Here is an 18406-nt window from a genome sequence, read left to right as displayed (position 1 = left end):
ACTGACTCCCGGGCCTTTGTTACCCCCAGAGTTGACTATTCCAATGTACATCTGGCTGGAATCCCACATTACTTCTCCAGGGAGAAAACAAAACTAGGAAATGAAGTGAACAATAGGAACAGACTTCAGGAAGACAAAGCCAAAGTGGTAAAATAGGCAGACACATGGCAGATCAAATTTAATGCCAAGAAGTGTACAGTGATATATTTGGTGGGAAGAATGCGGGGAGGTAATATGTACTGAACAGTACAATTTTTAAATGGTTGCGTGGACAGAGAGACCTGGCAGTGCCTGTCCAAAAAACCCTGATGATGGCAGGACAGTTTGAAAACTCTGTCTAAAAAACAAAGCAAGAAAGTTATGCAGTATGTTTATTGAACACTGGTTCACCGTCGGCAGGGGGATTCTGGATACCCTTCAAGAAGGGTGCAGCAGTTTTCGAAAGGTTGCAGAAGAGACTTATGAGAACAGTACCAGGAATGAGGGGCTTCAGTTATTCAGAGGGACTAGAGAAACTGGGGTAGATGGCCTTAAAGCACAAAAGGTAAAGAGAAGATTTGATAGAGGTGTTCAAAATAATGAACATTATAGATAGCATTAATTAAGGGACTACTGTGCCCAGAGGCATGGCAACCAGAGGACACAGATTTAAGGAGATTGATGAAAGAACCAGAGGCAAAATGATGGAAAATAAATTTACTCTGCAGTTGTTACGATCTGAAGTGTACTGATTGAAAGAGTGGTTGAAGAAGATTCAATAATAATTTTCAAAAAGGAATTGGATAAATGCTTGAAGGAAGGGCTTGAATGAATGCACAGGGCTATGCGGAAAGAGCAGGAAGTTGTTGGGACTATTTGGATACAGGAGCTCTACAAAAGGTGGTGTGGTGCAATGGTAACTTCCTTCGCTCTGTACCAGAAGCTCTGGCCTACAGCCCCACTTCAGAACTTTATGGCCATGGAAGTTACATTCATAATATGGCCAGCCAGATTGATTACCAGCCTGCAAATCCTTCCTATGTGCCTGATGACAGGCGGTAAGAGTGGGAGAGTGTCCTGGTCAGCCATACGCAGAAGCAACGGCAAACCACTACAGTACATTGCCAAGCATAAAGATGGACCAATCCAATGGAAGTCCCTGGTCATCAATGCCCTCTTAGGGCATGATACCTGGAGGAGGAGCTTTACAAAAGAGTTGGCATAGTCTTAATGGGCCAATTGGCCTTCTTCTATATTATACCATTTGAAGCTACTCATATCCTAAGAGAAAGAACTTTCAGTTCCCAATGACTACACCTTGAAGAGCACAAACTTCCCACCCTTTCCACTCTATCCCACATGGAAATTGAATGAAATGCGTGGGGTGCTATCTCTATTGTAACAGTTATACTCTAACAATAAGCAGGATATGGGATGTTCAGCTGAAAGCAGTTTGCAAATATCCAAGGCCAACCACAGGAAAATAGGAATGTACGGCAGAAGCAAATTGGATGCTCTGATGTCTAATTAATTCAAGAAGCCTTGGAAGAACCTAGCCCAAATCAAACACAACACAGCAGTCAGAGAAAATAGAAAAGGGAAGACGGCACTGCTGTCTCTGGTTAATGTGCCACAAGTTACCATAATGCCACACTCAACGAATGATGTAGTTAGTTGGCATCCTGGACTGTGCAAAACAGATCCGGGTCCCACAGCTGCCACCCATGTGTTTGTTGTGTTATTTTTCTTCAAGTCTTTGGAAACTCTCATGCATTGGGAATGAGCTTTGTCTAGTGGTTTGTAAAACAATTAGAATATAGAGTACATGCAAAGTGAGCGATGAGAGAAATACCATGCAGCTGCCCACTTCCTTCAACGTCCATCTCCAGTCTGCAGTTACCCACTCTGTTCATTTTGATTGAGTTCTGAACATAGATCCTGTCCAAATACTCGCTGAGCAGTTGTCAGACAAAACCTGGATTCTCCAGTCCCCCAGCCGCGTGTTTCTTGGTGGCGCACCTTTCGCTGGCAGCAGGATTCTCTCTTCCTGCCACTTGTAAATGGGATTTCCCATTGAAGCCACCCCACGGTGCTAGGAATCCCGCTGGCGAGGGTGCACTGCCAACGGGAAAAGACAATCCCACCAATCGGAGAATACTGGCTCAGATTTGCCAGCCACCTTGGTCTTATAAATGATATCCTCAATTTTCATTGTAATTCAAAAGACCCTGCGCCATTTTTGTTGAAAGAAGAGCAGCAAGTTCTCCCGGTGTACCCGATATTTAACCCTTCAATTATGTTGGAAAGAAATTTGGGATCCCTTGATCAAAAAAAAAAGGCCCTCAATCACAGAATCACGGAATTGTTACAGTGAAGAAGGAGACCATTTGGCCCATCGTGTCGGCACTGGCTCTCCAAATGAGCATTATGATGTAGTGCCATTCCCCTGCTTTTTATCTGTACCCCTGCTCATTGTTCCTATTCATATAATCATAAGGCCCTTTTGACTGCGTCAATTAAACCTGCCACCACCACACTTCCAGGCAGTACATTCTGGACCCAAACCATTCGCTGTGTGAAAAAACTTTTTGTCATATCACATTCGCTTCTTTTACAAATCATTTTAAATCTCTGCCCTCTCCTTCTTGACCCTTATACAAGTGGGAACAATTTCTCCCTATCTGTCTGTCCAATCCCTTCATGATTTTGAGCATCTTTATTAAATCTCCTCTTAGCCTTCTTCTCTCCAAGGACAACAGTCCAAACCTCTCCAATCAATCTTCACAACTGAAGTTTCTCATTCTGGATCCATTCTTGTCAACCTCTCTGCACTCTCTCCAGTGCGTTCACATCCTTCCTATAGTGTGGTGCCCAGAACTGTACACAACACTCCAGTTAGGTCTAACTAGTATCTTGTTTTTGTTCAGCATAACTTTCTTGCACTTGTACGTGTACAGAATGCCTCTATTAATAACGCCCAGAATACTGCTCTCTTCACCTAAATAAAGGCATGTTCTTCTGTCGTCTTAATTTATGGGATTGAAAGAGCTGGAAGAGGGAGTCCATTACTCTGCCCTGTACTTCTAACCCTGTAAATCATATACATTACAAAATACTGTGAGATCAGTAAATTGCGAACTGATTAAATCCCAAACGTTGGCTCTGAATAAAACTCAAAACCACTTTCAACATGTCCGTGATTCAGCCCTAGCCTGGTTTTGCACAGCTGGCAACTCCATGGTAAGAAACAACCCAATTCAGCAAATCTTGTGGAGAAACATTTCATTTCACGTAGCGGTGAAACAAGCATATGCTTTTGTGTTCATTTTTACTTTAGTTAGTGAAAAGTTCACAAACATATTCACAGTTGTGTCAAAATAGAATTTTTAGGGCAATTTTCCTGAAATTTAATGATAAAGTGGACTTGATTAAAAAGTGGTGCCTCTCCTGAGTATGACTCACCTGTGAGACCACACCTGGAACATAAGGGTCTGGCACATATAGGGTTAATGTGGGACTGAGTATAGTACCACCCACACTGTGATGTAAGAGAACATATGACCCTCGCAAAGGGATCAATGTGGTGTTCAGACCAAAGTATGGAGACAGTTATTTCTAATAGTTAATAAAGACTCACAGTAATTCTGCTAAAGACTTAATCAAGCTTACTGAGATGTAACCAACACCCCACAACAACACTCACTTGTTATTTCCTTTCAAACACTGCACTGATACGTTCAGCGGGATTCTCTGTTGGCGGGATCCTCCGCTGCGCAGGCAGCACGTGCATGCCTGCGGGTTTTCCGACTGCATGGGCTGGCCACAATGGGAAACCTCATTGGCCGGCTGCCGGAATGGAGGATCCCGTTGCCGGCAGGGGTATGCCACGCCGGAAAATGGAACTGGTGGGATGAAGTTGTCTCTCAACAACTCTCGCTCTTCTACATCCTGTAAGATGGTTAAATTGATGAGTTTTTACATTAAAGTTTATACAGAACTAAGATTGAACAGCTAATTTAAGCAAAAATGGTTTAAGCTCTGTGCTCATAAATCCTGAGCTGGATTCTCCGCCCCGCCGCGCCACATTTCTGCCCCGACCGGCCGGCGGGAGTCTCCGTAACACCGGCCGGTCAATGGGGTTTCCCATTGTGGGGCAGCCCCATGCCATCGGGAAACCCCCGGGCGCTGGAGAATCCTGCTTGCGGAGAATCCCGCCCCCTATTCTTTGATCACAATAACACTTGTATGATAGGAGAAGGGTGACTCTCAGGGCTGAAGGTTTTATAGTCTTTCAGGATGGGTGCTTATATAGATTACTAATTAAAATAATTTATCAGCAATTATTGAACTAAAGGTTCTTAAATTGAAATGCACCAAAAAGCATTTAGCACAGCAGTGTGAGGTGACATTTTCTTTGGAATACAGCTTAGAAGAGAAAAGCCACCAGGGATATACATGACGGGATAAAGTTAATGAACTAAACAACAACAGTTGTATCAACAGGATTTAGGACAATATGCAACAAATCTATTTATTTTGTAGTGTAAATAAATTAGCTTTGTTCAAAACATAGCTTGATGTTCTTTGTGAGACACCACACTTCGAAGCCATCCTTTTTAAGAAATCAAAGAACATCACATGATACCAGGAGTGGACATCATAAGATACCAGGGGCGAAATTCTCCGGTATCGGTGCGATGTCCGCCGACTGGCGCCCAAAACGGCGCGAATCAGTCGGGCATCGCGCCGACCCAGAGGTGCGGAATGCTCTGCATCTTTGGGGGCCGAGCCCCAACCTTAAGGTGCTAGGCCGGCACCGGATGAATTTCCGCCCCGCCAGCTGGCGGAAAAGGCCTTTGGTGCCCCGCCAGCTGGCGCGGAAATTACATCTCCGGGCGGCGCATGCGCGGGAGCATTAGCGGCCGCTGACGGCATTCCCGTGCAGTGGAGGGAGTCTCTTCCGCCTCTGCCATGGTGGAGACCGTGGCGAAGGCGGAAGGGAAAGAGTGCCCCCACGGCACAGACCCGCCCGCGGATCGGTTGGCCCCGATCGCGGGCCAGGCCACCGTGGGGGCACCCCCGGGGCCAGATCGCCCCGCGCCCCCCCAGGGACCCCGGAGCCCGCCCGCGCCGCCTTGTCCCGCCGGTAAGGTAGGTGGTTTAATCTACGTCGGCAGGACAGGCATTTTAGCGGCAGGACTTCGGCCCATCCGGGCTGGAGAATCATGGGGGGGGGGCCCGCCAACCGGCGCGGCGCGATTCCCGCCCCCGCCGAATATCCGGTGCCGGAGAATTCGGCAACCGGCGGGGGCGGGATTCACACCAGCCCCCGGCGATTCTCCGACCCGGCGGGGGGTCGGAGAAACTCGCCCCAGGTGTGCATGCTAAAGATAAGTAGAAAGCGACAGAAAGAAAAGAGAAGTTTGTAAGAAATTTCCATGAAAAAAACTTAGAAAAATTTCTAACCAGAGTCTGACTTCAACAACGACGGCGAAGCAAATCCCAATCGAAGCGAGATAGAAGGTCTGCAAACTCCACTGCAATTTTGTACTTCAGGCAAAGTAGATGTTAATTGGTGCAATTTTAAGCAAGATTTTGAATTGTATATCTCTACCCTAGGCCTAGAAACGACCAGCGACCAATGCAAAATGGCATTATTTTTAACAATTGCTGGCTTGCAAACCATTGAAATCTTTAACTTGTTCCAATTTGAGGATGAGTCAGATAAAAAAATGTATGACAAAGTTATCGAGAAGTTTGACAAGCACTGCCAGTTGCAACAAAACAAAACATTTGAATGGTACGTGTTAAGGCAAAGAGTGCAAAAAGCAGGTGAAACGCTTTGACTGCTTCATGATGGATCTGAGACTAAATATGCAGACAAGTAATTTTTCGATTCTCCTAGACTCACTTTTGCAAGATCAGATAGTCTACGGAGTCAAAAGTGACAAACTGTGAGAAAGGTCAGAATTTGTAGAGCAAGCGAACTTGCAAGAAAACAATTTTCAGAAATGGTTATCGGAGAAAGAAGTGTGAAAAATGACAACATGGCCGACGCCATTAATGTAGTGGCACACTGAAAAAAGAAACGTGCTCCAGATGGCAGCCATTTTAAGAATGATGGCAGCCATTTTACAAATGAATTCACGAATGCCATGACATGTAAAAGGTGTGGCAACACGCATCAGATTAAAAAATGCCCTGCATATGGAAAAACCTTTGCTAAATGTCACAAGCTTTCATGTCACAATGTCATTACGCATCTCAGTGTAGATCGGGAACAAATTCGCAGCAGTTTAAAAAGCTTAGTACAGTGAACAAAGGAATAGTTCTGCAAGAAGTAAGCATTGAAAGAAATGTAAGACAAATGATCAAACCTGACTCAGAAAAAGATGAATTTGACTTAGAGGATTCCTTCTTTGTTGAAATAGTGGAAAGCATAGAAAAAGCACATCAAAAAATTACCAATTTGAAAACTTTAGAACAAATTTCCATTGTTCAGAATATAGATGAATGGACGATTCCTTTGATGTTAAATGAAATCAACATCAATGTAAAATTAGATGCCGGAACAAGAGCCAAGCTTATCAATCAAGCAGATATAGCTAGATTAAGGATAAAACCAGTGATTGATGAGAATGATTGTCAACTGAGAGATTATAATGGCAACTTGATAATCACAATGGGTTCTTGTTATTTAACTGTCGAGGTTAAAGAAGAAAAAATTCCAATTAAATTTGAGATTGTTGAACCAAATAGATCACCGTTACTCGGTTTTCAGGCGTGAGATTCTGCAGCTCGTGAAATGCATTCACAGCTCGGACAGGATTTCATCCACTTGCAATGACCAGATTGAGGCGATTATTCAAAAATTTCCTCATGTCTTTCATGCTAAGGGAACACTACCATTTGAATACAAAATCCATTTAAAAGCAAATGCAAACCAGTAATTCATCCACCTAGGAAGGTACCAGCTCCTTTGAGGGAACGTTTAAAAGTGGAACTTGAGCGTATGCAACAGTTGGGAATAATCACCAAAGTGGAAGAACCAACTGACTGGGTCAGTTCGATGGTTTGTGTGAAGAAAGCTAACGGTGACCTGAGAATCTGTATCAATCCCAAGGATCTGAATCAGAATATTAAGCGGGAACACTACCCAATCCTAAAAGGGAGGAAATTACTATTGAAATATCAGTTGCCAAGATCTTTACCAAACTAGACACATCCAGGGGTTTCTGGCAACTAAAATTAGATGATGCAAGTAAGAAACTCTGCGCATTTAACACATCATACGGGAGATAATGTTTCAACAGAATGCCTTTCAGGATTATTTTGGCTTCCAAAATCTTTCATCAGGCTACGGAACAGATGGCCGACGGTATCACAGGCATACGAATGTACGTGGATGACATAATCATTTGATCATCAAATGAAGAGGAACATAATGCACGACTTCTGCAAGTCATGAAGTGCATTGAAAAGTTTGCTCTCTGACCGAACAGAGCCAAATGCCAATTTTTCATCTCCAGATTAATTTTCTTGTGTTATCAACTATCAGCTCAAGGAGTCCAGCCAGACAGTGAAAAGATAGCAGCCATTACCAGAAAGTCATGTCCAAAAGACAAGAAGGCAGTCCTAAGGACGCTAGGTGTTGTCAATGTTTTGAGAAAATTCATACCAAACTTGGCATCATGCACCACAGCACTAAGATAGCTTATCCAAAAGAATGTGGGACGGAATTCTCCGCAATCGGCGCGATATCCGCCGACCGGCGCCAAAAACGGTGCGAATCAGTCCAGCATTGCGCCGCCCCAAAGGCGCGGAATCCTCCGCATCTTGAGCGGCCGAGCCCTAACCTTGAGGAGCTAGGCCCACGCCGGACTGATTTCCGCCCCGCCAGCTGGCGGGAAAGGCCTTTGGTGCCCCGCCAGCTGGCGCGGAAATGACTTTGCAAGGTGGCGCATGCGCGGGAGCGTCAGCGGCCGCTCACGGCATCCCCGCACATGCGCAGTGGAGGGGGTCTCTTCCGCCTCCGCCATGGTGGAGACCGTGGCGAAGGCGGAAGGAAAAGAGTGCCCCCATGGCACAGGCCCGCCCGCGGATCGGTGGGCCCTGATCGCGGGCCAGGCCACCGTGGGGGCACCCCCCGGGGCCAGATCGCCCCGCGCCCCCCCCCCAGGACCCCGGAGCCCGCCCGCGCCGCCGTGTCCCACCAGTAAGAGAGGTGGTTTAATCCACGCCGGCGGGACAGGCATTCCAGAAGCGGGACTTCGGCCCATCCGGGCCGGAGAATTGCTGGGGGGGGGCCCGCCAACCGGCGCGGCGCGATTCCCGCCCCCGCCGAATATCCGGTGCAGGAGAATTCGGCAACTGGTGGGGGCGGAATTCACGCCAGCCCCCGGCGATTCTCCGACCTGGCGGGGGGTCGGAGAATCCCGCCCCTCGTGATGTTCAATTGGTCTGATGAACACAACAGAGAGTGGTCTGATCTGAAAAGGGCACTCACTACTGCACCTGTTCAGTCATTCTTCGATCCGAAAAGCAATACGAAGATCTCAACAGATGCCAGCAAAGATGGCATAAGCGCAGTGTTGTTACAACAGACAAATGAAGGGCTATGGCAACGAGTTGCATATGCCTCGAGAGCAATGATACCAACCGAGCAGCGCTACGCGCAGATTGTAAAGGGGTGTTTGGGTCTCTTCACGGGTATGGACAAACTCCATAACTATGGTATGGGTTACCCACATTCACAGTGGAAACTGATCATCGTCCTCTCGTCTCAATTATAAAAAAGAATTTAAACAACAGATCACCATGACGAGAGAATGGTCATGAAACTTCAAAGGCATGATTTTGAGCTAGTCTACACACCAGGAAAGGAGATAGCTGTAGCTGACGCACTATTGCGTGCAACCGATGATACACGGATGACAGACATCATACAGATCATTGAAGCTCAAGCAACCCTCATTGAAGAAAACCTACCTGTGTCTGATGACATGTCGAGATTAATCAAAGAGGAAACAAGTAAGGGCAAAACTATCCAACGAGTGTTAAAATTCATGTGCGATGGTTGGCCCAAAGGAACTTGTTCCAACTACCGAAACATATAAACAGAATTAAGCAGTGTCAATGGGTTCCTGCTCAGGCAAAATCGTATCGTAAAACTGACTTCTTTACGACAAATGATCCTCAGTAAGGTGCATGAAGGCCATCTGGGGATGGAGAAGTGTAAAAGGAGAACTCATGAGTCCGTATACTGGCCGATAATCAATAACGACATTAGCAACCTAGTTGAATAATATGAAATGTGATGGAAGAACCAGTCCCATTAACAAAAGGACGCAATGACTATGCACAAAATCGTCATGACACCATGGTCGAAAGTAGGCATTGATCTGTTTTTCTTTCAAGGAAGAGAATACTCAATAGTCATTGACTATTTTAAAAATTATCTTGAGATAATCAAGTTACACAAATCAAGTTCGAAGGCAGTCATCAAGGCTACAAAAGAAATATTTGCTAGGCATGGTATCCCAGTCACTGTAATAAGTGACAATGAACTGTGTTTTGATAGCATGGACTGAGTTTTCCAGACAGTATGATTTCCATCATGTAACCTCTAGCCCGCATTATCCACAGTCAAATAGAAAGGCTGAGAAGGGAGTGCACATTGCCAAGAAGTTACTCAAGAAAGTTTGGGATTCAAACAGTGACCCAAACTTAGCTTTGTTAAGCTACAGAGCGACACCACTTGCGACAGGATACTCACCAGCACAGTTGCTGATGAACAGGAAGATACGTACCACATGATCGAGTCTTACAACAAATCCTGAAAATGAAGATGCAATCAAAAAAATCAAACAAAACAAAAAGAAACAACAAAAGTACTATGATCGAACAGCAAAAATTCTATCACCGCTAGAACAAGGTGACACTGTCAGAGTACAACTTCCAAATGGATGGTCGAGCATGACACATGTCATACGCCAGCCAGCTCCACATTCCTATGTAGTACTAACGGAAGAGGGTTCTATCTTGAGGAGAAACCGCAGAGCACTTCTTAAGGTAAAGATGACTCAACCCACATTTCCAAACATCACACCAGATACAGAGCTACTCAAAGCACCTCCAACAGTAGGTCAGGAAGACGTCATTCCGACAACAAACACAGCAACAACAGCAGCATTGGGAGAGCACCATGAAGAAGCAATGGCGAATAACCAAACACAACTGCAAGACAAGATAATAATAATAATCTTTATTGTCACAAGTAGACTTACATTAACAGTGCAATGAAGTTACTGTGAAAAGCCCCTAGTCGCCACATTCCGGTGCGTGTTCGGGTATACGGAGGGCGAATTCGGAATGTCCAAATCACCTAAAAGCATGCCTTTCGGGACTTGTGGGAGGAAACCGGAGCACTCAGAGGAAACCCACACAGAAACAGGGAGAACGTGCAGAGTCCGCACAGACAGCGACCCAAGCCGGGAATCGAACCTGGGGCCCTGGCACTGTGAAGCCACAGTGCTAACCACTGTGCTACCGTGCTACCCATTGCATTGAGAAGATCTACATGTCTCATACAAATAGGCAGACTGTAAAAAAAAATTGTTAACTTATGGACAATAATATTGCGAAACCATGTATAGACTCAACAAGCATCATGTACTGTAAATATGTTTGAATGCATATCCAATCAACTTCAAAGGAAGGGGGATGTGACAATATGTGTATTGTAAGAAAAATGAAGGGTTAACAATTCACTGTAACTACATCCAATCACTGGTTTGCGATCAAGCGCATACACATGGATCACGTGATACTCTTTATTCGGGGGGTAGGTTGTTAGGCAAGATAGTGAATAGTCGTGTTATCAGGCAGTCTGTAGGTGGTATCATAGTTTAAGACAATCTGTAATCTTTTATATCTTAGCAAGCAAGACAGATCTATTTATTTTGTAGTGTAAATAAATTAGCTTTGTTCAAAACATAGCTTGTTGTTCTTTGTGAGACATTATACTTCAAAGCCATCCTCATTAAGAAATCAAAGAACATCACACCTGCTGTCCTTGTCCATCTAGGAAATAGGAATCATAGGTTTGGAAGGTTCATAGAACATAGAACATACAGTGCAGAAGGAGGCCATTCGGCCCATCAAGTCTGCACTGACCCACTTTAGCCCTCAATTCCACCCTATCCCCGTAACCCAATAACCCCTCCTAACCTTTTTGGTCACTAAGGCCAATTTAGCATGACTAATACACCTAACCTGCACGTCTTTGGACTGTGGGAGGAAACCGGAGCACCCGGAGGAAACCCATGCAAACACGGGGAGAACGTGTAGACTCCGCACAGACAGAGAGACCCGGCGGGGAATCGAACCTGGGATTTGATATGTGCTACCGTGCTGCCCTAAGGAGTCTTGATGAGTTGCTACTGGGCATCTTGTAGATGGTACATACTGCTGCCACATTGTGCAGGGGGTGGAGGGGGTGAATGTTTTAAGCGGTAGATGGGGTGCCAATCAAATGCTCTGCCATGTCGTGGATGATGTCAAGCTTCTTGGGTGTTGTTGGAGCTTCACTGATCCAGGCAAATGGAGAAAATTCCATCACACTCCAGACTTGCACCTTGTAGATTGGGGCCAGGTTTTCAGGAGTCAGGAGGTGAGTCAATTGCCACAGAATTCCCAACCTCTGACCTGCTCTTGTAGTCATAGAATTTATGTGGCTCGTCCAATTAAACTTCTGGCCAAGGGCAATGCCTAGGATGTTGATGGTGTGGGATTCAGCGATGCTAATGCCATTGAGTGTTGAAGGGGGATGGTCCAATTCTCTCTTATTGGAGGTGATCATTGCCTGGCATTTGTGTGGCATTAATGTTGGCACTCATCAGCTCAAACCTGAATGTTTTCTTGGTCCTGCTTCACGCAAGCAGGGACTGCTTCATTTTGTGAGGAGTTGCAAATGGACCCTCTGCAATCGCCAGTAAACATCCCCACTTATGACCTTATGTTGGGGGAACGATCATTCATGAAGCAGCTGGAAGCTGATTGGGCCTGGGGCACTCCCCTGAGGTATTCCTGCAGTGATGTCCTGGAGCTGAAATAATTGACTTCCAACAGCCACACCATCTTCCATTGAGCTAGTATGACTCAGCCAAAGTGGACAGTTTTGCCCCTGATTCCAATGGGGGACCTCAAATTTACAGGGATCCTTGATGAAAAACTCAGTCAAATATTGCCTTGATGTTAAAGGCAATGTTGTTCTTGATGTTCTTCACCATACCCATTCAAATTTAATGGAGTGGAGATGAGGACCCCACCAGCTGGAACAAGGTGAGAGAGAGTAATGGTTTCAATGGGGACTATGGTATTAAGTGGAAGTGAGGGTGTGATTGTGCAGATCAGTGGTTGCCGAAATAAGTTGGCGAATGGAGAGCCAAAGGATAAAAGTTGGAGTTTTGAAAGTGTACTTGCAATAGAATGGGAAGAGAGATTTTCCATGGCAGAGAGTTGGGGGGGGGGGGGGGGGGTGGAAGAGAGACGTGTGGTGTAGGAGCTGGTGTAGGAGGGAGGGTTTCCATTATCTGGACCACTGGGAGCTCTTCCGGGGCAGGTGTGACCTGTATAAGAAGGACGGGTTGCATCTAAACCGGAGAGGCATAAATATCCTGGCCGCGAAGTTTGCTAGTGTCACACGGGAGGGTTTAAACTAGTATGGCAGGGGGGTGGGCACGGGAGCAATATGTCAGAAGGTGAGAGCATTGAGGGAGAACTAGGGAATAGGGACAGTGTGGCTCTGAGGCAGAGCAGACAGGGAGAAGTTGCTGAACACAGCGGGTCTGGTGGCCTGAAGTGCGTATGTTTTAATGCAAGAAGTATTACGGGTAAGGCAGATGAACTTAGAGCTTGGATTAATACTTGGAACTATGATATTGTTGCCATTACAGAGACCTGGTTGAGGGAAGGGCAGGATTGGCAGCTAAACGTTCCAGGACTTAGATGTTTCAGGCGGGATAGAGGGGGATGTAAAAGGGGAGGCGGAGTTGCGCTACTGTTCGGGAGAATATCACAGCTGTACTGCGAGAGGACACGTCAGAGGGCAGTGAGGCTATATGGGTAGAGATCAGGAATAAGAAGGGTGCAGTCACAATGTTGGGGGTTTACTACAGGCCTCCCAACAGCCAGCGGGAGATAGAGGAGCAGATAGGTAGACAGATTTTGGAAAAGAGTAAAAACAACAGGGTTGTGGTGATGGGAGACTTCAACTTCCCCAATATTGACTGGGACTCACTTAGTGCCAGGGGCTTAGACGGGGCGGAGTTTGTAAGGAGCATCCAGGAGGGCTTCTTAAAACAATATGTAGACAGTCCAACTAGGGAAGGGGCGGTACTGGACCTGGTATTGGGGAATGAGCCCGGCCAGGTGGTAGATGTTTCAGTAGGGGAGCATTTCGGTAACAGTGACCACAATTCAGTAAGTTTTAAAGTACTGGTGGACAAGGATAAGAGTGGTCCTAGGATGAATGTGCTAAATTGGGGGAAGGCTAATTATAACAATATTAGGCGGGAACTGAAGAACATAGATTGGGGGCGGATGTTTGAGGGCAAATCAACATCTGACATGTGGGAGGCTTTCAAGTGGCAGTTGAAAGGAATTCAGGACTGGCATGTTCCTGTGAGGAAGAAGGATAAATACGGCAATTTTCGGGAAGCTTGGATGACGAGAGATATTGTAGGCCTCGTCAAAAAGAAAAAGGAGGCATTTATCAGGGCTAAAAGGCTGGGAACAGATGAAGCCTGCGTGGAATATAAGGAAAGTAGGAAGGAACTTAAGCAAGGAGTCAGGAGGGCTAGAAGGGGTCACGAAAAGTCATTGGCAAATAGGGTTAAGGAAAATCCCAAGGCTTTTTACACGTACATAAAAAGCAAGAGGGTAGCCAGGGAAAGGGTTGGCCCACTGAAGGATAGGCAAGGGAATCTATGTGTGGAGCCAGAGGAAATGGGCAAGGTACTAAATGAATACTTTGCATCAGTATTCACCAAAGAGAAGGAATTGGTAGATGTTGAGTCTGGAGAAGGGTGTGTAGATAGCCTGGGTCACATTGAGATCCAAAAAGAAGAGGTGTTGGGTGTCTTAAAAAATATTAAGGTAGATAATTCCCCAGGGCCTGATGGGATCTACCCCAGAATACTGAAGGAGGCTGGAGAGGAAATTGCTGAGGCCTTGACGGAAATCTTTGGATCCTCGCTGTCTTCGGGGGATGTCCCGGAGGACTGGAGAATAGCCAATGTTGTTCCTTTGTTTAAGAAGGGTTACAAGGATAATCCCGGGAACTACAGGCCGGTGAGCCTTACTTCAGTGGTAGGGAAATTACTGGAGAGAATTCTTCGAGACAGGATCTACTCCCATTTGGAAGCAAATGGACGTATTAGTGAGAGGCAGCACGGTTTTGTGAAGGGGAGGTCGTGTCTCACTAACTTGATAGAGTTTTTCGAGGAGGTCACTAAGACGATTGATGCAGGTAGGGCAGTGGATGTTGTCTACATGGACTTCAGTAAGGCCTTTGACAAGGTCCCTCATGGTAGACTAGTACAGAAAGTGAGGTCACACGGGATCAGGGGTGAGCTGGCAAGGTGGATACAGAACTGGCTAGGCCATAGAAGGCAGAGAGTAGCAATGGAAGGATGCTTTTCTAATTGGAGGGCTGTGACCAGTGGTGTTCCACAGGGATCAGTGCTGGGGCCTTTGCTCTTTGTAGTATATATAAATGATTTGGAGGAAAATGTAACTGGTCTGATTAGTAAGTTTGCAGACGACACAAAGGTTGGTGGAATTGCGGATAGCGATGAGGACTGTCGGAGGATACAGCAGGATTTAGATTGTTTGGAGACTTGGGCGGAGAGATGGCAGATGGAGTTTAATCCGGACAAATGTGAGGTAATGCATTTTGGAAGGTCTAATGCAGGTAGGGAATATACGGTGAATGGTAGAACCCTCAAGAGTATTGAAAGTCAAAGAGATCTAGGAGTACAGGTCCACAGGTCACTGAAAGGGGCAACACAGGTGGAGAAGGTAGTCAAGAAGGCATACGGCATGCTTGCCTTCATTGGCCGGGGCATTGAGTATAAGAATTGGCAAGTCATGTTGCAGCTGTATAGAACCTTAGTTAGGCCGCACTTGGAGTATAGTGTTCAATTCTGGTCGCCACACTGCCAGAAGGATGTGGAGGCTTTAGAGAGGGTGCAGAAGAGATTTACCAGAATGTTGCCTGGTATGGAGGGCATTAGCTATGAGGAGCGGTTGAATAAACTCGGTTTGTTCTCACTGGAACGAAGGAGGTTGAGGGGAGACCTGATAGAGGTATACAAAATTATGAGGGGCATAGACAGAGTGGATAGTCAGAGGCTTTTCCCCAGGGTAGAGGGGTCAATTACTAGGGGGCATAGGTTTAAGGTGAGAGGGGCAAGGTTTAGAGTAGATGTACGAGGCAAGTTTTTTACGCAGAGGGTAGTGGGTGCCTGGAACTCTCTACCGGAGGAGGTGGTGGAAACAGGGACGATAGTGACATTTAAGGGGCATCTTGACAAATACATGAATAGGATGGGAATAGAGGGATACGGACCCAGGAAGTGTAGAAGATTGTAGTTTAGTCGGGCAGCATGGTCGGCACGGGCTTGGAGGGCCGAAGGGCCTGTTCCTGTGCTGTACATTTCTTTGTTCTTTGTTTGTTCTTTGTGTGAGGAGAATGTAGTTGGAGTGATCAGAGATGGCTTTATCAGCGATTGACAAAATAGGAGTCAGGAGCCAAGTTCACTGTGGCATAGTAGCACAGTGGTTAGCACGGTTGTTTCAAGGGACTTTGGTTCAATTCCCGAGTTGGTCTGTGCAGAGTCTGCACGTTCTCCCCGTGTCTGCATGGATTTCCTCTGGTTGCCTCCCACAAGTCCCGAAAGATGTGCTTGTTAGGTGATTTGGACAATCTGAATTCTCCCTCAGCACCCAAACAGGCACCGTAGTGTGGCGACTAGGGGATTTTCACAGTAACCTCATTGCAGTGTGTAAGCCTGTGACCCTAATAAAGGTTATTATTAAAAGTGGAAGTTTGGGCTCTCAGGTGCTCATCAATATGGCTTCAATTTGACACAATAATTGTTCCAAAAAGAAACAGATTGCCTTGTAAAACAGATACACACCAATAATCGGGTTGATTTTTAAACATGTGGAATTATAATAATACTGATGCTTCGGTATGCTTCAGATTAGGATGGCAACAATCCCATTGTGATGCTGGCAGTCATACACAGCTAGCTATCTGATGTGGTCTGTGCTGGTGCCAAACTCTTGTCTCCTCTTCACAGTTGTTAAAGGAAGGAATGAACTCGTATTCATACAGAACTTCTCATGACCTTAGAAAGTCCCAAAGTGCTATCCAGACAATTAAGTAGTTTCAAAGTGTAGTCAGTGTTGTAATGTTGGGTAACGTGGCAGCCTACATATGCAGAGCAAGGTCCCACAAATAGCAATACGTTAATGAGCAGGTAGCCTGTATTTCCATGATGTTGGGTAGAACATCCGTCAGGACAACCAGGGGGAATCTCCCTTGCTATCATTCGAAATGATGCAGTGGGTTCTTTTGCATCTGCCTGAGAGGCCAGACAGGCCTAGTTTCACACCTCATCTGAAAAACAGTGTTCTACCCTCAATAGCGACGCTTAGAGAGTAAACGGTAAAGAAGGCTTTAATAAGCTAAGACCTAGCCTGGTGCCGAGACGGGTGCTAACTGGGTGCCGCCCACAAGGCGGCCCCTTATATACGACTCCCAAGTGGGCGGAGCTGGAGGCGGAGTCCCCCAGGGTTCCAAGCCCGGTCTTGAAGGGGACATCACCTTACATGATGATAAGGGTAATACACTAACCGTTCATCACATTCACCCCCTGTATAAAAAAAAGTCCGGCGGGGGTGAAGTGCCATCATAAGTCCACTCGTCTCGGCGGCCTGATCGTCCTTATCGACCTCCTTAGCTTGGGCGGTGGTGCGGCGGTCCCGGGCGTTTTAGTTGAGGGTACGTCCGGGAGCCCGGTGGTCGGAGACTTGGTCCGGGTCGGGGTAGGGGATCGGGGTGCAGGGGGAATAGTTGGGGCTGGGGGTAGCGGTGCCGGCGCGGCGGGGTGTGTAGGGGGGGCGCTAGGGGGTGCACGCGGTAGGTGCCCACCAACGGGGAGTGGGGCCGGGAGGGGGGTGTTGTAGTGGGTGCCGGATCCTGCAGGGGAGCTGCAAGGGAGGGGGCGTCTGTAGTGGGGGAACTATCGGGTGCCAAGTCCTGGAGGGAAACCGTATCTTGCCTGCCGTCGGGGTACTCGACGTAGGCGTAACTGGGGTTTGCGTGTAGTAATCGGACCTTCTCGACCAGGGGGTCCGTTTTATGGCTCCTCGCGTTCCTCCGGAGAAGAACAGGTCCCGGAGCCGTCAGCCAAGATGGAAGCGAGACCCCGGAGGTAGACCTCCTGGGGAATACAAACAATCGGTTGTGAGGGGTCTCATTCGTGGCCGTGCAGAGGAGCGACCTAATGGAGTGTAGGGCGTCGGGTAGGACCTCCTGCCAGCGGGTGGTTGGGAGACCTCTCAACAGTAGGGCCAGAAGGACAGCCTTCCAAACTGATGCGTTCTCCCTTTCCACCTGCCCGTTTCCCCGCCGGTTATAACTGGTCGTTCTGCTCGAGGCGATGCCTTTGCTGAGCAGATACTGACGCAGCTCATCGCTCATGAACGATGTACCCCGGCGCTGTGGATATAAGCGGGGAAACCAAACAGGGTGAAGATGCTGTGCAGTGCCTTTATCACGGTGGCAGAGGTCATGTCGGGGTAGGGAATGGCGAACGGGAAGCGGAAGAACTCATCGATAATGGTGAGGAAATAGGCATTGCAGTTGGTGGACGAGAGGGGGCCCTTGAAGTCCACGCTTAGTCGCTCAAAGGGCCCCGAGGCCTTCACGCGCCGAGCCTTGTCTGGCTGGTAGAAGTGCGGTTTGCACTCCGCGCAGATCTGGCAAGCCCTGGTCATGGCCTTGACCTCCTTGGTTGAGTAAGGTAGATTGCGGGACTTGATAAAATGGACGAGCCGGGTAACCCCCGGGTGGCAGAGGTCATTGTGGATGGCTTGCAGGCGGTCCTCCTGCGTGTTGGTGCACGTGCCGCGGGACAGGGCATCTGGGGGCTCGTTGAGCTCCCGTGGACGATACTTGATATCGTACGTGTAGGTGGAGAGTTCGATCCTCAAAATGTTATCTTTTAAATTTTGCCCCGTTGTGCGTTATCAAACATGAAGGCTACCGACCGTTGGTCGGTAACAAGGGTGAACCTCCTACCAGCTAGGTAGTGCCCCCAGTGCAGCACGCCCTCCACAATGGCTTGTGCCTCCT

This window comes from Scyliorhinus torazame, chromosome 13 (assembly GCF_047496885.1).
Source record: "Scyliorhinus torazame isolate Kashiwa2021f chromosome 13, sScyTor2.1, whole genome shotgun sequence".
Taxonomy (NCBI): domain Eukaryota; kingdom Metazoa; phylum Chordata; class Chondrichthyes; order Carcharhiniformes; family Scyliorhinidae; genus Scyliorhinus; species Scyliorhinus torazame.
This window is presented reverse-complemented; position numbering follows the sequence as displayed.